General features: G+C 39.5%; 1 long non-coding RNA gene across 1 annotated transcript; it reads right to left on the reverse strand.

The window, feature by feature from the left end:
* Nucleotides 1-371: 371 nt before the first annotated feature.
* On the reverse strand, nt 372-25,652 carry LOC116993047. The gene is made up of 2 exons (XR_004417172.1): nt 25,571-25,652; nt 372-2,356 (listed from the first exon to the last, which is right to left on the reverse strand). It is a non-coding gene; the product is annotated as an uncharacterized LOC116993047 (long non-coding RNA).
* Between the last annotated feature and the right edge of the window lie 543 nt (nt 25,653-26,195).

Here is a 26,195-nt window from a genome sequence, read left to right on the forward strand (position 1 = left end):
AAGAAGACCCAGTTTTCCCTGGCATTTAGAATGGTGGTACATACATAGGCCAATACTTTTAAAGTCTGTTGTTTCAAGCCTTATTACCATGAGACCTTGTAGTTGTTCAGTAACAAGGTTAGAGAAAAAAGCACAGCTTTATAACAGGTAATGAAAAAAAGACAGAGTACTACTATAAGAAAAGCTCACTACCCATGATGATATGGCTAATTTATCTCCATGTTTTGATAAAAAGAGATATAAAATTGACTAAAGAGCAAGTATTCAGAAAGCAGTCAAAGGTCTGTAAACTAAAATGAAAATATTTTATAAAACAAAAAAAACCCAGGTTATGTTAAACAATCATTGCAGAAGGAAGAAAAAAATGGTGATAAAGATGAATTTTGACAATTTTTATTAGTTCATCTAGTCAGTGATTCAAGTATTTGCAGAATTCTGGAAGGTAAATAGGGCATCAGGTTGGCTTTAGACTTGCACTTTTCATTTACAGTACCAGTGATGACTTCTCCATTCAGTGCCCATGTGCACATAAATAGCTATATTTGGAAAGCTTGTGCCCAGTCTCCTCATGTTATACCACAAACCAAAAATTACTTTCAACTTATTCTGTTTAGAAAATATTTTTTAAAAATGTTTTCTCCTTCCTCTAGTGCATTAGGATTTAATTTCTATTTCCCTTTGGAAAGGAAATCTTACTCTTCGTATCTTACTCTTACTAATGGACCTGAATTTTACTGTTCATTCTTGCCCTTTCCAAGTTCAGCATGTTTGATTAATTTTGTCATTTCTTAGTTACTGCCTTTTTATTTCAAAGAACAGGATAATCTCCATCATAATTAGCTGCTTCAGTGCCTTGCTCTAAATGATCCACTGCCATGTTCTGTCATTATTAAGTGGCAAAATGCTTCACTTCTTCCTCAGAAGAAAAGGAAACCAATGCATGGAGTCACAATCTGACAGCAGAAGGCCAGCCAGGGCAGTCTTTTGCACCACATCATAGTGTCTTAAAAACTTACTTGGTGTGGAAAGCAATTTTTGTACAATACATGGCCTGTTTATTTTTTCAAGATCCTGTTTGCTCAATGATAGCAAGTTCAAGACAATATAGATACTAAAATTTTTCCATCAAAGAAAAATTAATTTGTCTTTCCTATAACGCCTGAAATGGGATGATCTTATTAGTAGCTTCTGTGACTATCGCAAAAGAACTCTTCACTACTCCTGTACAAACAAGGCATAATTACCACAACTTGGCTATCTGTCTTGGTTTCACAGTCAGATGTCTGCCAAGGGAGGTGGGAACCTCCCTTGGAATGAAAAATATGACCCTCTTTCCTCCAAATTATTATAACTTTGAAATTAAGGGGCTTTCAAATTCTTTCCTAGTATATATATGTATAACAAGGCAAGAAAACAACAGCCACAGCACTAACAACAAATAGAACCCCAAGCGTAGCCCCAGTCTTCTCTGAGCTGCTGGGCACTTTCCCCTCAGGTGCAGTTCCGGTCACAGCCGGCAGAGGCGCTGGTGGCTCCCGGCCGGGCAGGGCGGGTGCGATGATTCCCCGCGCCTGCAGGGGGCGCTGTGGAGTTGGCCCAGCCCCCTCTCTCCACACGGTAATGGCGGCACAGCCGGCAGGAAGGGATGGAGGAGGAACTTCCTTTACAAACTCACGGGGGGTAGCTGGTCCCAGTGCTCCCTCTGGATGGCGATATGACTGTAGCAGGAACCTTGGAGCAGCAGGCTGGAACAGCACAGGTGAGCAGACTGCCAGGGATGGTGAATCGAAGTGTAGCACTAAGCCCCAAGAACTGGTATAAGGAGATGTAGAAGGGGGTCCTGGTAGCAAATAGCCCAAAGCAGCAGCAGCAGCAAACAGCAGGGCTGGGCAGTGCTGGCTGGGCTCCCGCAAGGACCCAGGAAACAATTTTTCCAGAGATGGAAGGATGTCAGGGTGCCAGGTTTTCCCCTGGGGCACCTGAGCAGATGGTGAGAGTCCTTCCCAGTGAGATCAGCTGTTGGAAAGGTCTCAGTCAATGGCCGCTGTTATAGGCAAAGGCTCACCCATGGTACGCAGAAAAGCAGTGCTGGTCAGAACTTCACAGTGGCAGTGAATTCTTCCTGCAGCAGTAGCCTGTCTCAGCTCCAGTCCTGAGAGTGAGAGAGAGGGTGCATCTGAGCCCAGCCTCTGACCCCCCAGACAAAATTTTGTGGCATCTCTGCACTTCCCAAGAGAAAAAACCCTCAGCTAAGAGGCAGCAGCCAGTTGTAGTCCTTCCCCATCTTGGCCACTTCTTTTATCTCTCCTAAATGTCCTTGTTAACACCTCTCAGGCAACACGTAGGAGAAAATTCACTAAAAGAAAGGAAAAAAAAGTCAAAATCCTAACCTGCAACACTACCCAATATTTTAAAAAATGTGGTACTTTCACAGAGAGGGCAAAGTGTTAATTGTGATGTTGCCAAGACTGCCAAGCTGCTTAATAAAAGGTCTTGCCAATGTTGCGGATGGTATGACACTGCTCACAAAGGACCCAGGGAGAGCACAGTCATTTCTGTGTATCCCAGAACTAGGTTTACGCTCAGTTCTTGCTCGTCCAGAATTGACCTATTTCTCTATTGTATGTCACCATTATATCCTTTTTTGTTTTTGATGTGGTCTTTCTACAAAGTGGTGTTGTCAAAACAGTACAAATGTAATACTCATCTAACAAATCCACTCTTTTTCCCCTTAGATTTCTTCTTGAGCCCTAATATTTTCTCTGTACTTCCCTTCATATTTTGATTTCTGTTGCTTTCTGTAGGCTTTTACTTTTCAGTCACGCTTCATGTATTTGGCAGAGGTCTGTGGTTTTTACTGCCAAATATCTCCACAGTGCTCTTTCAGAAAGTTTAATCCAAATAAATAAAATTTATTACTTCGACAAACTTAATTTTTGTCTTAACAAAATACCTTTTTCTTCTTGTACTCAACTATAGAATCTTTGGGGTCAGGAGCATGTGAGAGTTGGATTTATGTACAACTGATGTATGTAGATGAACCTTGCTAAGTTATACGTGTTATTTCTGCTTATACATGTTATCTCTGCCTGAGATATGGATATTTTTGAAACGGGGACACAAACCAAGATTGCTTTGCTGATATACTTTGCAATATCAGCTTATGTAAAGATAAATTCAGAGGCAATGAGGTTTGTTCGGGATGTGTATTCATTGCTGTTTGCCTGTCCTGGTCTCAGCTGCTGTTTCTGGGGGTTTATTAAAAAATCACACCCAGCCTGCTGGGGGAAGAGCAGGCAACGATTTTTCCCAGACTTTCACCTCCTTCTCTCCCTTCAGGTTTGACACTTCACCTTCTGAGAGGATTCATTTCTTTCTGAATGTTGAAAACACTGTGTATTTTTTGCTAATTCTGCTATGTCTCCTCTATACAGCCTATAACATAATCAAGCCAATATGATCATAATATGCCCACAAACAGGTCCAATAGACCTCTCAGTATAGAGGAATAAACAGAAAGGCATCTATAATTAATGGAAAATTTGGCACTAGTTACCATCAGATATTGTATTACTGTTTACCAGGAGTACAATCCTGGCTCTATTGAAATCAAGTAGAGGCCCAATTTCTAAAAGGACTGTGAAACTGGTATTTCAGCTTTTCTCAAAACTTCTTTTCATGAGAGCAGTACTTCTTAAAAAGAGCACTTGCAGATGGGACTTGGAACTAGATGGTCTTTAAGGTCCCTTCTAACATGTTCTATGACTCTATGGTTAGGCACCAGATCACAGATTTCTGGAGAAAAACCACTGGAAGAAGTAAATTATTTCCTAATTTAAAATGCATGACAAAATTAGTTCAATGTCTGGAGGAAATTAGAACTCATTTAAAAGATTTGGGTGAGTTGGATCCATATAAATCAGTAGTGGAGAGTTTATTTGCAGACCAAAACCCCCAAACCGCAAATCCAAAAAAGCATCCTTTCAGCCCAAAGGAAAAGTTGATAAAAGGTAAAATTTCACTTAAATAAAATCACTGAAGAAAAGATTCCAATGTTTTTAACAGCTCTCTTAATTATTCTATTACAAAGCTTCAGCTTAAAAGAGTGTTATCTATCCTTTTTAAGAATAACTGAATAATAGTAATAATTCTCCTTATTCGTAAGTAATAATTGAACTCAAATAGAGAGGAATTTTCACAACTTTGAAAGCCATGGGAAATACTGATTTGTGTTAATGTGCAAGTGGTACAATAACATGACATCTTTTAACAAGTATACACAAGGCAGCAACGCTCCAGAGGAGACCTGCCTTACTTCATGACACTCTAAACTGCATATGGTGTAGGATGAGGCACTGTGCCTTGTTCTGCTTTATGAAACGTTTTTTAAGGGCAAGTTGCTTGTCCTTCTTAGTCATAAGATACACAGAGAAGGTGAAGAGATGGATTTGAAACTAACTCTGATGTCTGAGGTTGTTCTGCTGAACATTCAAGCCATTTCATTAGTCTTCAGGTCTGACTGGCTGCTGTGGAATTTATAAACAACTCTGTGCTGGTTTGAAAGTAAAGCTGTAGGAGAAATTAACCCCACACAAATACCTTGCAAGAAATTTCAAGTTGGAGTTACAATTTAATAGAAAGAATACAATAAATGTAACAATACAGAGAGATTGGCTTGAAACCACAAAGTTTGAGTTGGCCAGGATGGTGGTCACAGTCTGATTAAGTGAATATGGGTACTGAATAATGGGTGCAGTCTTGTCAAAAGCAGTGGTCTGTGGAAGGTCTGGTCCTCCTCTGGATGTCTGGTGGTGGTGGTCATTCCCTAGCCCCAAAGTGCCCAGATTATGTACAGGTAGGAATGTTCAGTACCTCCTGCAGGGCAGGGAGTTTCACAATGGGATGATGTAGTCTTATGAGTCATAGGATGTTTTTGGGGTCCTTGATGGTTGTGCAGTGGTCTGTCCTGCTGGTGGCTATTCAGTTCATCATGGCCTGTTAGTAGAAATGAACCCCTCAGGTTGGGGGACACTGTGCTTCTGCTTCCCTGGAGGGAGTTACCAGGGCTGAGACATCGGTGGGAAGAAAAAGAAACTTGAGTCGCCTCTAAAACAAATAAAAAACCAAACAACTAGGGTTGCCTCTTTTTCCTTATCTCATTTAACACCCAGCACAACTGAGGGGTGGGGTGTGCACTGAGAAGCTGTTGCAAACAACCCACCATTAGCAGTTCATATACATAATATATGTAATGGAATATGTAATAATGTAAATGGGTGTAGGATACATAGTTTGACTACACCGATATCTTCCTCCTGTAACCACAACAAACTGTAACACTGGTCAAAATATTTATTGTCTCTTTCCATTTCTCACTAAGTGAACAGGTATGAATTCTGTAATGACACAACATACAATGTTCTCTCCAAATGAATATTTATCATTGATGTCTGGTAAGAAATGGCATCTCATAGCCTGAAATACCCACTATACATTGTAAGGATGATTTTATTGAATGACCCATCAAATAGTGAGAATCAGTTGCTCAACAATTGGAGCAAGCTGAGAAACCTTTGTAAAAAGTTGCAGGTTGTTATTTGGTTCAAAGCAAGTTTTCTGAAATCTGTGAATCTATATAGTACACCAAAGGCTTTCCCTAGATGTCTAGCTAGATGTCCAGTCTTGTATCCTAAGTCTGCTGAATGGTTAAAATACACGTGAAAGCTGTTAAATTCCCTTTAAAGACTGTAGCACTACTTCTGCTTTAGTGTCTTGCCTTTGATGTTTAAATTTCTCCCACTTTCTTGATTTCTCTGCCTATTTGTTTACTAAATGCAAAGTAAACTGGCTTAGAACATAGAGAAACTAAGCACTTATGATGCTGAGAGGGTTATTCTGAACAACTTCTTTACTTTCACCCACAGATGGTTCCATTTTTTTGCTGTGAATCATGTGCCATCTTCTCTGTTTGAAAAGTGGAAAGTGAAAAGTGCAGTAATGATATTCAAAAGAGATACTTTTGAGACTAGAGGAGTCTTTAAGGCAGATAAAAGTCATACTGCCTCATGGGACTGCTGAAAAGTGCTGGAAAAGTAGGGTTTCTTGCTGGTTTGGCAAGATCATACATGTTATGTTATAACATGTCTTAATACAGAAGGTCACAGTCTCAACCAAATTTTGAGGAGTTTATGAAGTCCCAGCTGTTACACCCCTTATTCTCTATGGCTGACCATAGTTCAGTTAACTGTCAAGGGATTTTTGTCTGACTGAAGTAATTTTCCTTCTGAGCAGTAACTCAGAAAAAGACTGGTTTTAGCTGGCATTGCAAGAAGAAAATGAAACCAGATTATATGCTTGAGGAAAACCGGTCCATTTATATAATTCGATGTTTCCAACTCTTTCTATACTTGAAACAAACCGCCTCATTTATATAATTCAATGTTCTCAACTCTTTCTAATCTTTAGATGCTGAATCTTAAAATCAATTTTTTTTTGGTAACAGATGAGTGGTCAAATGCATTGATTGTTTGCATAACTGTGCTTTTGTGATAATCAGGAGTAATAACTCCAGCTGACTTAATTTGGATCAGAGGCAGAGCAGTATTAAACACCTGTGGAAAAAATGTGTTGAAACCATTGTTAATGAAAAATAGATTTAAAGTATAGAAGTTTGAGTATACATTACTATTAAAAGAAGTTTAAAATGTTAAAAAAATAGTTTACTAGTTTCTGCTTGCATCACACCTTTTGTAAGGCAGCATTTGTAATACAGTTCTCCTCAGCTCTGGTTTCCCAGCTATGGATGAGGTGATTCTGAAAACACTCAAGGCAGGCAAGGATACACGGCTGCTGAAAGCATATTTTATTCCAGTATGAAACAGACAGCACTACTCCTGGTTTTACTCTTGTTTTCTGTAAGCCACTATTATGAAAACATGGGAAACAGGGTGCAAAAGTTTAGATTCATCTGATTCCTTCCAGGTTGGCTAAATCTTAACCACTATGAGATTTACAGTACAGGTTTCAAAAAAACTGTCTAGTTTACAGTGCAAGACCAATTAAAATAAGATAAACACCATGAAATATGTAACAGAAAATGGACTTAGTTTCTAATTAACATACAAGAAGGAAATTAGGAGTTCTGATCAGATTTTTGTTTCATTACTGGCATTAATAAAAGTAATTAAATTGTGCAAGATTGGAAACATGATCCTGTTTTTAATGCAGTCAGTGTGGTTTTATGACCCATTTTTTTGGATAATGTTCCTGGCCCTAAGCCCTTTTAGTTTTATTGTCTAGAAGCTTAGGCCTTGTTTTATTCATTTAATCATCCTTTTCTGAATTAGGTTTAATGTTCTTCCTATTTATTTGTACTAAAGAAACTACAACTATTCTTTCAAGTGCTTAATTGCTGTCTGGATGGGTGGTCTTATTCTTCTTTAAAGACAAAAGGATTAGAAAAACCCATCAAGTCCTGACATTAGCCATTTATGGCTTCATATTAAATGTCAGGTTGCAATTTAGCATAGAATTTAGAACTTTAAAAATTTTATTTTGGTTTATAAAGTAGATTCAGATTATATGGGGCTTACACAATCCTCTCTGAAAGTACTTATTTCTGTAGACAAGTGAATGACTTTCAGCTGTAATTTTTAGGCTTTTTTTAGTATTTGCCCATTTGTTTATGTAAAAGAAGACAAATAATTTTAAACAGAAAATCAAATTACTGAAAAGATATAGCTTGATTCACAGGCCTCCCGTGATACAAGGAGATACTCTTTACAAAAGCGTATAATTAGCAACTAATTAGATTTCAACAAATTCAACAAATGAACAAAACAACATAAATATTCAGAATATTGAACATAAGAATGTAAGAGTGAGATTGTGCTGCCATCAACAGCAATGCAGAATGCACCAAACTAGTGGAAATAATTAACTACACAGATGCTCAGAATTAGAATTATACGCAAAGACCGCAATGCAAATACAAAAATTGCACTAATTTGTAAAAGTATCTCTTCCCTTTTCTCCTTAGATCTTTAAAAGACTTGAAGGTTCTAGTGAAAGATCACTATGCAATGCTATTTATTTACAGATAAGGAAGTTACAGTCATTTTCCATAAACATTGGATTCTAAATCTTTGTGCACACACAAATATATAAAATACTTCTAACTTATTTTTTTATTTGGTACTGCAATTAAACATGTGTTTTTAAAGTAAATCAGAATATTAGAAGGCATCAAAATAGAGTACTGCACAGGAACTGTCCACCTTGTGTGAAAATGACACATGGAAAATCAGGTTACAAGCCCAGCTCCACAGTGAGACCTAAGGATTATGTTAGTATGGGATGATGACAACTTCCAGGGAAGCAATAAATCTGCATAAGCACAGATGTCTAATACAGGTAATATACACACACACTCTCCAAAACTGAAATGCAAACATTTAATTCGAAAATGAGGGAATGGATGTATCCCTTATAATTAATTTCTTCAGGTAGAAAAATAATAGCTCACATCACACCTTCACAGAATAAGTAGCTGATTGGAGACTTCAGTACAGATGTATTTTGTTCTGGTTTTCAGAGATCTTTACAGCAGCCTGACAGATTCTTATATACACCCTACTTTTATAAGCATTTGTTTATATTTCCTGTTAAAAACCTATCTTGACTGATTTGTTTCATCTAGTAATAACCTTTGCCCTATTCCATTAGCCATGAGTGAAAATAAAATTGGAACTTCTAGGTGTTTTGTTACTTGGCTGCCTCCCAGGCCAGGAGACCATTTTAAATATTTTAGGAGCAAACTTCTTTCTTTAAGTAACTAAGATGCATTTTCTGGCAACCTTCATTGTCCAGGTCAAGCTCATACTGCCTTCTATATGTTTACATAAGACTGAGACATAGATATGAAGGTTGAACCAAAGTACTGCTGCTTGGCTGAGCTGGCATAACTGACTTCACTTAGCATTTGTCATTGATGAAAAAGCAAGCAAACACTTCAGCCTGTCTCAGTGTCTAGACGGCTAAAAACTCACATATAGGTGCACTTTTCTGACAATGGTAAATCCTTCAGCTGGGATGTATTATTTAACAAATATTAAAACCTCAAAGCATTTACTGAAAACAAGAAACTCATTGATTCATAGAAGTAATGAAGGTAATAAAAATATCTAATTTTTAGATGTGATGTTGCTGTGCAAAACCTGGATGAATGGCTGAGCCTAGAGAGTGATAGTGAATAGAGTTACATTCAGCTGACAGTCAGTCACAGGTGGTGCTCCACAGGGCTCAGTATTGGGGCCAGTCTTGTTTAATATTGACAGTGAGTTATATCTTAGTTAGACAGAACAGCAACGAATGGCAAATAAATTCCTGACACGTTCCCAACTTTGACTCAAAATTGTTCATCTAGCATATTTTTTTTGCTAGATGATTTAGATTTAAAACTAGATGATTTCAGATTTAAAACTTTTGTTTCAATATCTTTATCAATGATCTGGAGGAGGGGATCAAGTGCACCATCAGTTAATTTTCAGATAATGCCTAGTAGGATGGGAGTGAGGATCTGTTTGAGGGACAGGCTGGATCAAGAGAGTAAGACCAGCTGTGTGTGCCTGGTAGTTTTCTCATTAAAGAGGATTCAATGGAAATCTCTTTAAATGCAGGCTTGCCTTACCCCTCTGCCCCAATCCCCAAAATTGAAAAAAAAGGCATCCAAAAAAGGCATCCAGATGCACAGAGGTACATTACAGCATGACAGAGTTTTGTTTGCTGTGCCAAATTCTGATGTGGTATTGCCTATGGGAACGTTGGTTCTTTTCTCCTTATATAAAAGAAGATATCATTTCATCTATTTCCTATGACCATAATCCCTTGACTTCCATTGAAGCCACAGGATGCTGTATTTTTCTATCTTTAACTTCTCTACAGTAAAGTAGTGGAAATACATCTTCATGCCCCTTCCCTATTTTCCTCTAACTTCCACTCCTAATCCCAGCTTGGACTGCAGAGGATGCCCAGAAGGATGTTCACCTGAATAGTCTAGCATTCAGGTGGCAATGTCGCACAGCTTTGTGATCTTGCTCCCACTGACAGAGAATCCTATGGAATTTTCCACTTAGAACAGGAAACGCTGATGGTTTCACTTAGAAAAAATAATATTCAAATGTGAAGAGAAAGGCAAGAACAGACATTGCTCTGAGTACTTCAACCTACACTACTTCCTAATTTGCTTAGGACATTAAAAAGACTTCACAGTTTCTTGCAAATTAAGAACAGCTGCTTATAAGCATATGGGCCTTAACTCCCTTTGTACAAGTTATTTGAAAATCGGCAATGAATTTTCAAATAGTTTAATGACCATTGCTCTTACATACATTGTTTCTACTGCAGAACATACACTTTACTTGCTTTCTTTGAGATGTGATATTGAAGAGCATTTATACAGATAAACACCAGTATGTCATTTATAATTAGAGCTTTATATGGTTAAGATTTAAACATTTGGGATATCTGTGTTTCTGTGTACTAAAAAGGCAAAAGTGTCAACTTTAGTTTTGCCTGAAGAATCAAAAAAATTATGGTTCTCTTATTTGGCTTCAAGGTATTCCTGCAAAAGTGCATCATTCTTTTGTGAATTATTATAATTTCTCTATTTTTCCTTTCTGAATTAATTGCAATGTTTCACCACATGAACTCTTTATGACTTCTTTTTGTTCATTCGGATTCTGGAGGCAGGAACGGAAATCTCTCTGGTGGTACTACATGTGTGTGGTCTTGAGCACATTGCCATGCATCTTAGCTCTCTGTGAAGAACAAAAGGCCTGTGAGTAAATTCTGTTGATGATAGTATTGCCATAGATCCTGCATGTGCATGCATCTGCAAAGCAAGATTCTTCCTTGACCTCCTGGGAACTGCATTCCAACAGAAGACCTGATAACATGGTTATTTTTATAAACAGAAGGTCTCACATCTTATATAAGTGTATTTCAAGTGACAGGTAGGTTCTTTAAATCTCACCTGTCTGCTTTTTATCTTTTACACTGCAACTAATTTATTCTCTGCTGAAGACACAGCAGGAGTGGACTTATTATTATCCATTACAGTCAGACTACAGCCAAAATTGCTATTGTATGGCCTCTAAGAAAAGGTTTATTATTGTACAGATATGGTGGTGGCTTTTCACAAGTAGTCAGATGTCTTCCCCTTGCTTCTTCAGCACACACACAACATATGGCTAAGAACAAAATGGATAGTTAGGAAAGAGAAGATCATGCAAGCAATCTTCTCTTCTTTTGGGTTGTTCTCTTCCTGCCCCAAGGTGCTGTATCATTCTTTACTTAGTTACCTCAAAATGTCCAAACTATTGTTCAATTCTACTTTATCTACAGACCTTCTGTACTGATGAGTCAAAACTCTTTTTTCTGGTTCTAAAGCTGCCAAGAGAGAAGAATACATTGAATGCTAAAGGTCATTCAGAGTAGATTGTGAGACAGGTGTTGAGACAAAAAAATTCATGGATAATGTATTACTTTTCCAGTTTGGGTTAAATTCAGGTTCACATACTCTAATAGAAGCATGTGAATGTTTTGCCTACAGGACATTCACCTTCTGGTTTTTCGTTGAAGAGTTTGGGTTAAGTGGAATGCTCAGCCAAACTACACCATAAACAATCTCTGCATAATGAATGATGCCCAGCCTGTCTTATGATGACTTAGGAAATGTTCATAGTCTAATGGCACATCTCAAGCTTTCTAGTATTCCCAGAAGAACATTTTGTGGAACCTGCAGTATAAAATAATATGATAAAAACTAAGCTCCTCTCTGTAGGTCAACATCTGTCTCCAAGCAGAAATATCTGTGTCCTCCTTCTGGCACATGTCGATATGATGTGCTTCTAAAGACTTCCAGTAGAGTCCAGCCTCCCTTTGTTTGCCAATCTAGTCCAGTCTAGGGTATCTTTATCAGTATAAATTTTTTCCTAATAACTGACATCAATTACACTGCTACAGTTTAACCCCATTTAATCTTTGTTGCCATGCACTAGAGATATGCAAAATGCATTATCCTTCTCCTTTGTCATCAGCTGTATATGCTCAAAAACAAGTGTTCCCTCCCCAGCCAAATGGAAATCACAGACACAGAAAATAGCAGAAGTGTTTTTCAGCCTCCTAAGATGTGAGCTGTGCAAACTAGAATCCTCTTTACACTGCTGAACAGTATGCTAGCCCACATCCTTTTCTGTTTGATGTGTTCACAGAAGTTACTTCGTTAATAAGTGTATGCATTAACGTTTACACACATTAATGGTAGGACTGAGGTCTTAAGGAATAAGAAACTATCAAAAAAGAAACCCATTGAATCTCCCCCCACTCATCTTCTCTTCACCTCACTTGAGCTACACATTTAAAAACTACTTTCAGATCCAAAAGGGTACATCTTAATGGATTTGCAAGAATAACTAATTCTTACTTTTACAGACATTTTTCATTTGGAATTTTCAAAATGTTGCAGAAACACTGATTAATTCAACTTAACTGCATATACTGTGTGAAAGACACTGCAGTGTTATACCAGCTTGCAAAAAAGGAAATGAGACTGTAGAGATTCAACCCAAAACTGGGCATAATTAAAACTAGACATCTTAACAAGTGGTCAAATTTTCAGATCAGGCCTTCCTTAGTAGTGCAGTTTTTACAAGTACCTAATTGTGGCTACTAATAAAACTGAATTGATGAACTCTTGAAAAGAAAACAGAATACTCAAATACACTTTTTTAAATCTTTCACAATTAATCTTTTTGTTTACTGCTGTTCTTATATTACTTCCCAAAGACATTTCCAGAAGATACTTTGAGAAGAGATGCAGCAAGATTATTTTCTGCAGAGGCTTTATTGCTTTCTTTAATTCTTTTTACTTTATTTAGATACAGGCATGCGGGAAGACATCATCAATATTAACCATTGAAATGAACATAAATCTTGGGTGGTTGACCCCAATCTATCTTTGATGACAACTGAACAGAAACTCACTTCCATATGTTGCTCAGTGTTTGCACTCTCAGTTACCTAAACATTTTGAGAATCTGGACAGTCAGCATTGCAGAAAAATTTCAGTGAGCTTTTGGGGTAAGGGATGCAGGATGTAACACCCTAATGTGAAGCTTGCCAGATGAAAATTAGATGCCGTAAGGAATTTGTATGAACGCTTGCAACTAACTCTTTCTTCTCAGATTGAATTAGCATTCAACAAAATTGATCTATAATTCTTAGACCATCTGGGGGAAATGAAACTTTAAGTCTTTCAAAACCTTTATTATTTTGCCTAAAATTTAACTTCGCTATAATGAATGATTTTGTCTCTCTGGAGAAGGGATTGGTGGTGGGGACGAGTAACACAGAGTAACACTTGCTACGTTTTAGAGTAGCTGAAGTAGTTACTTTCAAAGGTTAAGGTTGCAGCCATCACACGCCTTTTTTTGGCAGCTTTTCTACTGCTCAAATCAAGGAGACCCCTGTCAGCTTTGCAAAAGACATAAATACACACAAAAATTAAATTACCAGATAGCTCACACTAGAACCTACTTCCCAGAGGAGCTCACTTGTAAGTATTTGCAGTTTGAGACCTACGGTATAGTTAATATACTTCAGACCCCAAATTGCATTAAAACTCCAAAATCTACTTTTGTTTTACTTTGAAATCTCACTTTTCTATCTATCCTCCTCTTATGTGTTTATGCTCATTATGCAAGATGCAATTACTTGTACTGATTAACTGTATCTGCATACCTTACCAACAGTTCAACAACCTGTGGGAGACCATAAAACATTGTTGAGTAAGACCAAACATTTTTTCTTTAAAAATAACAGCATAAACATATCAAAACAGATTTTCACTTTCATTTGGTATAAGTAAGCAAAAGTCTTTGGAAAGTGGTGGGTTTTTGTTTGGGTTTTTTTTTTTTTTGGTTTTTTGGTTTTTTTGGTATTTTTTCAGGCTTAGAAGAAAGGGTGATTTTGATAATGTAATAAAGAGTCCAGAGACAACCTTGCAAGGGGAAAGTTTATTGGATACTTGAAGGAAGCACCTTGTAAAAACTACCCTCAGTTCTGCAAAGCTACTCTTTGCATGTGTTGTTGTTCTGATTTTTTTTCTGAAGGCACCCTTTGGAGACAAGTTTGGTTGTGAGTAACAAAAGTCTGGCAGAAGTCAAGCTCAAATCACCTGCCTGCTCCTGGAATGACCAAAACATCAGAAGGCTGGGGTAGAGGGGATGTGGAACAGTTCAAAAGCACAGATACTGGACAAATGAAAACATTATGGCAGCTGAGGACCATTTCCTGGCATTTCACTGCTATTTTTCAGTAACCAGCGATGGGAGGGGGATGGGTCTGGAAAATATTAAATTGGCCCCAGAGAGCATTCCAAAACAAGTGGAATTTCGCAGGCATTAATTTCAGGCAGGAATTTTGCAGGCCTGTTTTATGGCTGTGTGTTTGGAAATCCAGCACAGTTATGTAGTATGTTTTGTGGGGAGGGGGTTTTAACTTCCATTTCTTTACAAGGTGGCACCAGAGTTTTGGCTAGTGTCCTTATCACTGTAACAAAATGAGTTTGAAGGACATGTTTCCATTTTTCATCAATAGCGAAGCTGATTTAAGAACAAACACAAGACCTGAACAATTCTCATTCAGATCTGCATTTATGCAGAGGTCTGCCGTTCTTTCTACTGTAGTGGCTTTTGACAAAAGATGATGCTCTTAGCTTGTTTACATTCAGGATGAAGTTTAATTGTGGTGGGAGAGTAAAGGACATCACTATATGGGATCAATTTCAGTGGTATAGCCTAACCCCCTTTTCTCTCTAATCTTTTCAGGCACATATACTAGGATTATAAAACACATCTTTTCATTAGGCTTCCCAGACATAGTGAAGCTGTTAAGTCTGCCACATCTGTCTGTCCTTTCTCGACCTCCCACATTTTTGGCTTGGTGTAAAAGAGCAATGTTTTCCCCATAATTGGATGGCAGAGCAGGAAATTGGGTGTTTCTGGAGCAGACTAGCAGAGCTAAATGACATCTCTTCTGAAGCCTTTTATTATTTGGCATCTTTGAGGGGATGTTTTTTTTTTTATTAGGCTTTATTGTGAGGGTATCAAAAGGAGAGGTTAACAGAGGTAGTGGATAGAGATAAGAGAATGGCCAGAGTGGAATTTTTGATATGTCAACTTTGTTCAGTTTTTGATACATGAATTTTATTCAGTTCTTTCTCCAAAACAGTCGACATGAATTAATTTATTTGTATATGCTGGTCTCAGATTGTGAGCCAGGGTAGTTACACATCTTGGATAAGTGGGTCATGGATATTCGGTTCTTAGTTCTTGATGGGAATTACGTTGACACAGGGTTTCTCAAAACAAAGTTCAGAACAGTATGTAGAATTATCTCAATAATAATGATACTTATTAGAGGAACAGAGGAATTGGAGGAGTTTTGACAGTGCAAAGACCATGTTTTTCTTAAGGAACTTTCCATTTCTGGCTCTAATGTTGTGGTTTAGTCCCAGCCTTTAGCTAAGCAGCACACAGCCACTTGCTGACTCCCTCATAAGTGGAATGGGGGAGAGAATCAGAAGAGCAAAAATGAGAAAACTCATGGATATGGATTGAAATAAAGACAGTTTAACAGGGAAAGCAAAAGCCACATGCACAAACAAAGCAAAACAAGGAATTCATTCACTGCTACACGCAGACAGGCAGGCGTTCAACCATCTCCAGGACAGCTGTGCTCCATCACACCTAATGGTTACTTCGGAAGATAAACACCATCACACCCCATTCCCCCTTTCTTCTTCTTCTTCTCCCAGCTTTTAATGCTGAGCATGACATCGTATGGCATTAAATATCCCTTTGGTAGTTGGGGTCAGCCATCTCAGCTGTGTCCTCTTCCAGCTTCTGGCGCTTTCCCTGCCCACTCACGGCTGAGGCAAAAAAAAGCCTTGATGCTGTGAAAGCATTGCTCAGCAATGATAAAAACATCTTTATGTTAGGAGCCATGCCTTCAGCACAGATCTAAAACATAGTCCCATACTAGGTACTATGAACAAATTACCTCTACCCTAGCCAAAAATAGCACAAATATACTTCATCCATTTGTCTCAAGATGAGGTTCAGGTTTATTTTATTTAATCTCTCTCATACTTATGCTGTATTCAGATCTAGATTAACTGACTAGGTTAGACAGGGTATCAGCCGCACCATTTTAGAACTCTTTACTGCTATTGGTATAAAGTGTTACTGGTACCACAGAAAATGAGTGTAATGTATAGTAACTTTTGCTGAGATAAATACATGGGCCCTGAGGGAAAATACCCACAACTGCTAATGTAGCTGGCAGACATCATTGCAAGGCACTCTCAATTGTCTTTGCTCGATTACAGAACCTGGGAGAAGTGACCAAAGACTGTAGGACAGAAAATGTCATACCTATCTCCAAGACAGGTAAGATGGAGGAGCCAGGGAGCTACAGGCCAGTTAGCCTCACTTTGATCCCTAGGAAAGTGATACTGGAAAACATTTTTATCCTGGCAACCATTTCAAGGCACATGAAGGACAAGGAACTCCTCAGCAGTAGTCAGCGTGTTTCACTACAAGGAAGTTCCCTACCTACAATGAACTGATGTGTCTGGTAAATGAGGGCAGAGCAGCAACTACTGTCTGCCAGGCCTCAGTAAGGTCTCTGGCACTGTCTCATGTAACAGCCTCATAGGCCCTCAGACAGGCACTTTAGGGGCTGAATGGGGAGTTGGATTGAAAACTGGCTGAATGGCCAGGCCCTGAGGGTGGTGATGAACAATGCAAAGTCTAGTTGGAGGCTGGAAAATAGTAGTGTAAATACCAAGAGTCAATACCAGGTTGAATCCTGTTTAAAATCTTTGGTTATGATCTTCAAGATGGGGTGGAGTGATTTTACTGATGACACAAAGTTGGGAGGAATGGCTATGGGGCCAGATGGGTATGCTATCATCCAGCACAAGCTTGAAGAAATGGGCAGATAGAAACTTTGGGAAGTTGAGAAAAGAGAAGTTAAAAGCCCTGCACCTGGTGAGGAACAATTCCACACATCACTATGTGCTGGGGGGACACCCAGCTGAAAAACAGCTTGTCAGAAAAGGACTTGGGAGTCCTGATGGACACCACGTTGGACATGGGCCAATGCACCTTGTGGCAAAGAAGGATACCAGTATCCTGGTTTGCATTAAGCAAAGTATTGACAGAGGTGCTCCTTCTCCTCTGTCCAACACCTGAAATGCTTGACCTTATTCTGGGCTACCTGTTACAGGGGAATTGTGGAGCTACTCAAAAGTGTCCTGCAAAGGGCGTCTAAGATGATTAAGGGATCAAATTATACTTCCTATAATGAAAGGCTGAGAGATCTGGGACTATGAAGTCTGGAGAAGAAAGGTTTAGGAAAGATCTCATCAATGTATAGAAGTATCTGAAGCGTGACTGCAAATACAACAGAGCCAGGCTCTTTTCAGAGGTGCCTACTGACAGGACCAGAGGCAATGGCAGAAAGAGAAACATAGGAGGTTCCCTCTGAACATCAGAAAGCACTGTTTTACTGGGAAGGTGATCAAGAACTGTTACAGATTACCCAGAGAGGTGCTGGACTCTCCATCCTTGCAGATACTCAAACATTTTCTGGATGTGATCCTAGGCAATTGGTGCTAGGCAGTCCTGCGTAATTAAAGAGTTTGGCCTCCAGAGGTTCCTTTTAATCTCAATCACTCTGTGATTCTGTGATGCTAGTATTTATTATACTGTCTGGAATCCAATCTGGAAATATTAAACCTGATAGGCCTATTTTCCCCTCAATTCTGCATGCTTATATTCCTTCTCAGGAAAAAAATGTTTTGTAGAAGTTATTAACAGCAGTGATGCTTTTGCATAGGTATCAGACTCAGAGCTTGTGATTGACATCAGTGTATCACACCAGTATCAGAGAGTACTGCACTCCACAGCTGAGGTACTATTTCACTTCCCCTGGAAGAGAATACTTTAGTTCCTTTGGTCTTTAGAACTGGACGTTACCGCTAAACTTCTTACTAAAAGCAGTACTGTTTGTGCAGACTGAAAAATGTGAAGCGTTATACAAGAGCACATTCCTTCTTGGTTTTGCTTGGCTCTTAAATTGTGCCATTTAAAGCACTAAGCATGAAATTCAATGTATTATTACTCTCACAAAACATTGACTTCTGTTCAAAATTGGCTTTCCTGATTTAATCCCAGTGTCTCAGCTTAGGGACAAATTTAGAAGACACTCTGGAATGAGTCATATTCTCTAAAAGGGTTTAAAAAATCCCTTTCCACCAATAGGAAATGAATACTAATGGTTTAAAGTGAAAGGAAAAACACCTCAACAATCTATTAATGCCCACAAGACAAGGAAAAAAACCTAAGTAAATACTAGGTATTAAACTGTCAGACCTTTACCCCCCACACACCGGAACAAAACCCCAAAATGCTTGGGAAAATACCAGCTCATGACGTGTGGTACAAGATGGTGGGGTCTCTCTCAGGGAGGAGAAAAAAAACCCAAACAGGAGTTTCATGAAGAATTTGGGCAACAGATGAAAATCTGGTGACTCTCTGGAGTTGACCTCCTCTCCACAGCAGATAAAGCAGCTGGCCTGGAGCGTCTTGGTGTGCTTTCTCTCCCTGGCTCAGCTTTCCCAAGGTTTGGGACTGAAACAGTGGCCCCTTGCCTGCTGATCCTAAACTACTCCTCTCCAGCAGCCCACATTTCTCTGGTCTTGAACTAACAAACTGTCCAGTTCACCTCAAAAGGTTGCTGAAGGATTGCTGCTGCAGATTCCCCAAGGCCAGGGAAAGGAAAAAACTTATTGCCTGCACTAACAAAAACCAAGCAAAACAGACCACGTGGCACCTGGATGCTTGGGGAGTGAGGCTTCAAGAAAGACTGACGAAGAGCCCAAAGCCCCTCCCCCTACTGACCACACCTTAAAGAGACAGCAATCATTTTTGGGCATAAAGCAGAGGATCATGGAATAGACTATCATCATAAATCACCCCAAGACACCCAGCCAGCAACTAAGTACCATGCAACTGGTCAACAATTCTTTCCTCTCTGCCCCAGAAGAATGGGGGATGAAAATCAGAAAAAGGTAGAACTTGTGTATTGAGTGAAGAAGGATTTAATGATTGAAATAAAGTAAAATATACTACTACTGCTACTAATATTAATTGTCATGAAAAGGGAGATAACAGTAAGAGAGGAGTAAAGCTATAACCAAAACCTACCGCCCAAGTGATGCACCACACTATTGCTCACCACCTTTTGACTGATGCCCAGTCAGTCCCCAAGCAGCAATCAGCCCATACTGGCCAACTCCCCCCAGTTCATATACCGAGCATGGCATTCTATGGTTTGGGATATCCCTCTGGCCATTTCGGGTGAGCTGCCATGGCTGTGCTACCTCACAACTATTTGTGCACCAGCTCACTGACAGAGCATGAGACTGAGAAGTCCTTGGCTCAGGATAAACACCACTGAGCAACAACAAAAACAGCAATGAGTTATCAACGTTATTCTCACACTGAATTCAAAACACAGCACTGTAACAGCTACTAAGAAGAAAACCAACTCTGTCCCAGACAAAAGCAGAACACTAGTGTAGATTGATCTACCTCATTTAAGAGTTAATTTCGTCAGTCCGAGTAGAATTGACTATTACTGTTCTACTAAAGACATAATTTTTGTTATGTCCAGATAATTTGAATAATAAAAGCAGTATATGTTAACATATACTGCTAACAGGCAGTCATATACTGGAAAACCAGAACTTTCAACGAGAGCCAAGCTAAGTATTTAAAGAACGAAGGCTAACAAATAGAACCTGGACAATATGTGCAAAATGTAGGGGCTAGTCCTCTTCCCTCTGCAACAATGCTAAAAATTCATGGAACTTTGAAATAATGTCAAATAACATCTGTGATCTTTCTCTTCAGATCTTCAAATACAGATGCAGTATTGTGAAAACAAAATAATTTTTCTTCCACTCGGTAAAAATAATAGCACAACAAGGAAAATGTCTTTCTTGCCTGACTAATTTCTCTCTCCCACCAAATAACTGGCTACAATTTCAGTAATGACTTCACACTGGTACATCTCCTGGAAAGCTAATGGCAGACTTGATGCTAATATACCTTTGCCTGGGGTTGTGGTCATGTTCTGGGTAACCCAAAATGTTACTGTATTCCACATGTGTCTGTGCCCCAAATTGCTACTTTAAATGGCCACTTTCAAACCCAGCACCACACTTGGAAACAGAACTGCAAGAGCGAGTGGACTGCCAGCATCCCTTGGAAAACTGAGAGCTGCCCAAGCAGATCTTTTTTGCTTGGTGGCTTTCGCACAAGGCAGAGATTCTGCTTTGATTTTTTTCCCTTTTTCCTTGGCCTCCAGAGGTGGCTGTTTCCAGTGAGTTTCTGTGCTTACAACAGCAGCAACTTGACAAGCTGCATTTTAATCAGAAACTGTTTCAGAGTGAATTTTGCAACACCGGTCGGCAGTGACAAGAGTGAGCCAGTGCTGGGGATCAGGTCACAGGGTTGCTTTATTGGAATAAAGGGACAGGGCCTGGAGCATTTACCCGTGGGCGTCTCAAATTTTTGGAGGATACAGCCTCCTTTTTATCCTAATTTCCCGGCCACATGTCCCTCTCTCTTTCCCCATTGGCTGAGGTGCTGAGGTACAGACTCCCTGAAAGAACTAATACCTAAGACCTCCTCCTAATGCATAAACCCTCCCCCGCCTTTGTATTTCCCTTGTGTCCATTAGTGGAATTCCTTATGGAATTTATGGGTCTTCCCATGTTTCATTTGGTGCCTCTATAACTTAGGTCAAAGTTACAAGGTGCTCATACAGCTTGAGTTATAGGAGAGCAATTTGTGAGAAACGACCTCTCACTTTAAAATTTTCAAAGGTTTGTTAAACCTTAACAAATACAACAAAGAACTGAACAAGGAAGAAGGCATATGCCAGAAGCATATGATCATCCACAAAAATGGCTGCTCCACCTTTTATACCCCAAGTGTTGCATCACCAACCCCGGCCCCTCCCAAAGTCTGTCCACCAACCCTTCTTCTCTGTCCACTGGTGGAGAATGTCTTGTAACTTGACTGGAGGTGAGGTGTTGCCATGCCATGCCTCCCCAACAGCAAGCTTTTCCCTTTTCCATCTGGAAAGGGCTGTTGCATTCCCATGCAAGGGGTACGCACATGTGCAAGCTCTCCCTCCACAAATCTTTCACAACCAAGGATGTCTGGTGGCAACAATACCGAGGAGAGAAGAGGAGAACAGAACATATATAAACAACAAATCACAATAACATCGGTAAAACTTCTCTTAAACACACATAATATTTATCCCTTAATTGCGAGAGCCAACCACTACATTAACCATCTGCAACAAATATAACCTGATATAGCAATATAACCTAAATCATGACTTTTTATATATCTATATAACCCAATACCTATATAATCTGAATCATAGCTTTTTATACCTATATAACCTGATATACATAACTTTTTATACAATATAATGGCTAGTATATGGTTAACTAGTAGCTTAATGCTCACTAGACAAAAAAAGAAGAAAAAGTTCTCTAGGTGGATAACTTTAGAGATAGATGAGTGTAGTACTAATGAAAAATTGGCAAGTGCAAAGCCAATTAGCCACAAAACAAAGAATTTCAGCTGGTTAAGACCAAACAGACCAAGGAACACGGAAACTGTGCATGCTCCAAAGACAAAGTTGAAAAGTTCAGAGGAAGACCTTGGAAGCCTTCATCAAAGACCCCCGACAAGCCCTGAGTTGGGGAGACGCAAGTACAGTGCAAAAGAACTGTCCAATAACCATGAGATCATGCTATGCAAATTAGTTCTGGTGCATGTTGTAGTGACATAGTAGATAAATACACCACAGCACTTGACAAGGGTGAGTGAGTCAGGTAGAGATATCCTCCTCACCACCAGCGCTGCAATAAACATAAACATGCTCTATAGACATCAGTGGGGATTTATTTCCAGCCTATTTTTCAGGTATCAGTTTCATCTCTCAGTATTCAGTTTTAGTTATCAGCAGACCTACAATTTGTTTGTAAAAATAAATTTCTCATTACATTTATCAATCAGTGAAATCTTTCCCATTGTTTCTTTTACCTCTCAGTATCTACCTTTATTTACTAGCAGATCCACTGTTTGTTTGTGAAGGCAAGTCCCTCACTCCTTTCAAAATCATTTCATGTCTATGCATTTTTGTTACTTCTTTCCCATACTCTTTGGCCCTCCCCAACCTTCCTCAGGTTTTTCTTATAAGACTAAGACCCATAATTACTAGATGCTAACAAAGGAGGAGGAACGCAATACTTAAGTAAACTCTTCCATTCCTGCTTACTTAAATAATGATGGGTCAATGCTTGTCTGTTTCTCCTATAAATAAAAACACTTTCTTGAAAAATATACTCTTTTCATTGCAGGTACTGCACTAGATCAGGTTTGTTGTAATGCATTCCCTGAATTAGCAGTTACAGTAATTTCACAACCATAAGGCGCACCGGACTATAAGGTACACCCCTGGAGAGTTGGCAAAATTCGCAACTCTGTAGATCATATAAGGCGCACCGGACTATAAGGCGCACTTTTTTTTTGCAGTGAGGATCCGCCCCCAGCTCCCCCCATGCGGTTGCTGGCTGAGGCCCTGCCTCAACCCGGCAGCCATTGGCCCCCCAGGCCTGCCTATACCCAGTGGGGCTGGGGCATGCCCACCGCTGCTCCGTGCTGCCTCTCCAGGGCTGGGCTGTGGCCGTCACCCCTCCGTGCCCCCTCCACAGGGCAGGGGCGTGCCTGTAGGGGGGCCGTCCTGCCTCCACAGGGCCAGGGTGTGTCCGCCACCACTCCGCCCTGCCTCCACCTGGCAGCCATGGCCTTGCCGGCTCCCCTTGCGGCTCGCAGCTCTCGCTTCTGGGTAGGCAAATTTCTGAGCTTTGTCCATCAGATAAGGTGCACCGGACTATAAGGCGCACTTCGGGTTTGGGGGAAAATTTTAGTCGAAAGGGTGCGCCTTATAGTCGTGAAATTACTGTAATGGAAGTTGAGAATGTTTGCGTTGTCAAGGATGGCATCTCCAGCTTCTGGAATTCACAGATAAAATTCCAGTATAATTATGAACAAAGTAGATAGTCTTATAGCATAGTTGACAAGCTGCCCATCTTCATTTGAAGAATTCATACACAAAGGGATAACAGAAAAAAAGAAAACTCCAACCTTAGTTATTTACCAGTAGTATGACCCTCTGTTCTCTTTTTTATTGTTTCTACTTTGGTTTTGAGAAAACAGATACTGGTTGTTTATTTCTAAAGCACCAGGACAAGCAGCAGAGCCATAGAAAACATTGACTTGTTTAGTTAAGCTCTGCAAGCCCTTTCATATACACCAAAACATATTTAGAAGATGACAGTAATTAAAAGTAGAGTCAAAGCTCTAAAGCAATGGAAATGGTCAACCCATTATTGTTGGATTGTAAAAAGTCTTTCGGAAGGTGCTGACATTTCCATATTTATAGTATTTAATTTCAGATATTTAAAACATGTCAATAACCATCCTATAACGTCAAAGTAACAACACTGACTTAAGTTCTCCACTTTTCTGCCTTTTATTTGTGCATCAGCCAGCAAGGACCAGATTAACTCCCCTTAAAGTGGATGAGTCAGTGAAGTGTTAGTTGGCAATGCTGGTTTTGACTAGCTCATAAAAGTCGCCTTAATATACATAGTTGCGTATTATGATAAACATACCTTATGGTTCTGGCATTCGCAAATATTGAAGTGGATGCTACGTGCATTATAATATAATGTTAATTTTTTGCAGAAGTAGCTACAGTTGTGAAATAATAATGAATGCTTTTATTTTTGTAGCTAACTGACAATAATTAAAATAACTCAGACGTATTTTTGAAGTAGCTGATGTTATTTTAGAATACTTGTGGTTAACTAGCAATGACTCAAATAGCTAAACTGTCTGCATGGTCAGACAACATTTGAGGAACGGATGTGATGAGGACCCCTTCTCCTGACACTTTCGACTGTTAACAACCGTCACCTGTTGAAACCACGGAACAGTGGCTGTTGGGGGCGGAGGGGGATGTGACACACAACCCTCAAAACCACAGCCAAGATTACTGCACATGCTCTAAAAACGTGGATTAGAGGAGGGGCCATGCTAAAAGGTTCCTGGAGTATGTAAACTAGTTAGGATGAATGTTTGAATACATATAATCATTTATCAATATGTCTTTGACAGATGCAATAGAAAGGGTATATAAGAAGGGGTGCTGTAGTTAGCTGGGGTACCTCTGGCTATGCACCCAGCTCTGTTACTTTTGCTTTATTTATTTTTGTCCCCTATTGTCCTTTATTAATTAAAAAAAAAAATTCATCTGAAGAGTAGGTGTCATTTCTCACACATATCATTACTCCAGCCAGTTTGGGGTATTTCAAATACAGTTCATTAATCATAATTTGTAATTTCTCAAGGAAAGGTTTGTGTGACAATAACAAAACTTCAAGCTCTCTAACACTAGCTTTTCCTGTACAAGGATCTTTTACCCCTTAAACTATTTCTCATCCTATAGAAATAACTAATTTGTGCATTCTCTATGTTCTTTGAACATAGAGTTCAGGCGATGGAGAGCAGGAGGAAAAGCACATTAAGATGAATGCAGTGAAATTAAATTGGCAGCCCAGAAATGACCTTGCATTAAGGCTACTTGTGTAGGTATATACCTGAACTCCTTCATGCACAAGATCAACTCCTTTTATGAAATAAAATAACTTCAGTCTCTTGAAGCTGAGTGCATGGCATAATGACAGCCGGTTAGGACTCAGTTAGGACACCCAAATGATACAAATAAATAATAGTAGTGTTAAACCCCATTTCTAATTTTTTTTTTCTGAAAAAAGACATATTTTTTAACATAAATCATAGCATGCCAGATGTTATCTCAATATAAATGTTTAGAAATTATTTCTCATTTCTTGTATTATTTGAGGAAAAACAAAACTGGTTGATCCAGTTCCTGTAAATCTATTTTAAAATGCCTCTGCTTGAACATTTAAATTCAAATGTTTGGAAACAGGTGATGAACTCCTTGCTGTTCAGACATATTTTACAGCATGACAGGTAAATAAGTGTGTCTTGAACTTCTCAGGAGGCATCGGAGGCAGGGAAGCACTGGTTTATACCTTTTCCTTTGTTGAACTGGAGGAAACTCTGCAACCCAAAGAGAAGACATATGAAGGGTTTTGCCCACAATCCCTTAATTCTACTAGCAAGAGTTAACCAGTGTTATGGCCTTACATTCTGGTGGGAATTACAGATTCTCAGCAGTGTGGGTAAAGCAGCTGTGCCTTTCCTAAAGCTGGAGATTTAAGAATTAAAACATGTAAATTTATAGCACTTTTCTGCTAACTTACATTGCACAGGGCAAACACATTTTGGCAAAGAAAGAAACGTAGTGTCTTTTGCTGAGCTTGCAATGCCGTGCGTCCATCATCACATGGTTATCCTTTCTGCCTCTTAGCAGCCTGCATCCTTTCACAGGGAGGGAAAAGAAGTCTCTTAAAAACTAAATTGAAATAATTAATGTACACAGGCAGGCAGCTTACACAAAGAAGCAGGAAATTCCTGTAGGTTCTCCCCTTCTGAAACTGTTTTCAAAGTCATTCTTGGTGTCAACTTCACCCGGTTTTCAGTCTCAGGTTACTCGGGTACTATCAGCTTACTTTAGCGGCAGGCTGCTGGGAAGTTTGCTTTTCTTCTGCACAAAAGCAGCGCACCCTCCGAAGCAGACTGTTTTGCAAGTTACTAGTTTCGTTGTTATTGAATCCATACCACTCAGTGATCCAAAAACCCTCCCACCAGGGTAGGGAAGGCTAAATTTGTCCAGCTGGAGACAGAGCTTTCCGCAGAGGCGCTCTGATTTGTCGTCCTGGCCACGGAGGGGGCACGTTGTGGTCAGCTCTAGAGCCCAGTAACAAAAGGCGAAGCGAAGAGGGAAGGGGCTTGCAGAGCGGTCGAGCTGGTGACGGCCAGTAGAAC

Source organism: Catharus ustulatus, chromosome 1 (assembly GCF_009819885.2).
Source record: "Catharus ustulatus isolate bCatUst1 chromosome 1, bCatUst1.pri.v2, whole genome shotgun sequence".
In the NCBI taxonomy this organism is placed as follows: Eukaryota; Metazoa; Chordata; class Aves; order Passeriformes; family Turdidae; genus Catharus; species Catharus ustulatus.